Genomic DNA, 1,684 nt, shown 5'->3' with positions numbered 1-1,684 from the left:
CCCCAGAATCTATATCTTTTGATAGCCGGGCACCATCAGCTTTCTTCACCACATTTTCTTATGCACCTGCTTTGTCTTCAACAACGAGTTGGGACAGGCTGGTGTGCTTCTTCCACGTGGGTTTTGTTCTTTCTCAGCTAGATGGCCACCTGTTTATCTTAAGGCCTTTAAGACGCCAGTTGCTTGTCTGTAGCTGATCTGGGCCCGACAGTTTTGACCCCCGTCCAGCAGAGTGTTTGTTTGCCCCACTTGCTCAGTTGGGATTGTGTAAGCTGAACCAGATGAGGGGTTGGCTCTTGTTTCTGCTGTTGCCAATGGTCCTCTTCAGTTGAGGCATAAACAAGATTCTTTCCTTGCCAGTTGATGTGGATGGTCTGCCACTAGGGAATTCCCCTTTAACAGCATCCGGTCCCTTCTTAAAACCAGTTAACCGTTGGTAAACGGCTGATTCCTCTGGGGCCTTGTCCCCCTAAACTTTTCCTAAAGCATCAGTGATTTCACCAGTTTTCCACACAAGCTTCATTTTTTCCACCTTGGATGTGATGTCTGTTCTTGTTTCTGTTCTAGCAGAAGTGATGTTGCTCTGATAAGGGCTTTTTACAGATTGATGTCTTATTGTCCTGAATGCCTCAAACTAGATTCTGGTCAGGCAAAAACAATTTTGAAATCCGTGCGTAGTCTTTTTCCTAATACACATTTCCGTGACATTTGAAGACCTCTTAAACGTGTACCTCATCTGGCTCCAGTTCCGATTCTCTGTACTCCTCTTCCTCCTCCAGTGTCCTAGCCATCCTCTCCCACACCTGGCAACCGGGCCTACTTTACCTTTTAACTTGACTTCCCTGAGTTTCCTTATCTCCCCCCCCACTCCATATGGATAAGATACCCTCTTGTGCTCCTGCAGAGTCCTACAAACACCTCTCGGTCGCACTCGATTTTCATGGTGGGTTTGCTTATTGGTTTCTGAACTCCTTCCTCATCTTTGTGTCCCCAGAGTCTTGTACATCACCTCAAAAACTCACTGCCACCGGGTCGATTCCAATTCATAGCAGCCCTATAGGTAGCGATCGATCCTGATGGGACCAGAAAGCCTCATCTTGCTCCCCAGCAGTATCTGGTAGGCTCAAACTTGTAACCTACTCCACCGCCAGGGGTCCTTCCACACACAGCCTCAACCTCATGGCCATCAAGTCGATTCTGATTCATAGTGACCCTGCAGGGCAGGAGAGAACTGTCCCTATAGGGTTCCGAGACTAAAATTCTTTTTTTTTTATATCATTTTATTAGGAACTCATACGACTCTTATCACAATCCATACACACATCAATTGTGTAAAGCACATTTGTACATTCATTGCCCTCATCATTCTCCATTCACTCTCCACCTAAGCCCGTAGCATCAGCTCCTCATTTTCCCCCTCCCGCCCCGCTCCCCCCTCCCTCATGAACCCTTGATAATTTATAAATTATTATTTTGTCATATCTTGCCCTGTCTGACATCTCCCTTCACCCACTTTTCTGTTGTCTGTCCCCCAGGGAGGAGGTCACATGTAGATCCTTGTAATCGGTTCCCTGAGACTGTAATTCTTGACAGCCGTAAACAACCTCATCTTTTTCCTGAGGAGCATCTGGTGGTTTTGAACTGCCAACCTTGCCATTAGCAGCCCAACGGGTAACCCACTAGA

The sequence above is a fragment of the Echinops telfairi genome, unplaced genomic scaffold (genome assembly GCF_000313985.2).
Source record: "Echinops telfairi isolate 266 unplaced genomic scaffold, ASM31398v2 ScPeMD7_5592;HRSCAF=6446, whole genome shotgun sequence".
Lineage (NCBI taxonomy): Eukaryota > Metazoa > Chordata > Mammalia > Afrosoricida > Tenrecidae > Echinops > Echinops telfairi.
Note: the sequence above shows the minus strand (reverse complement) of the source record.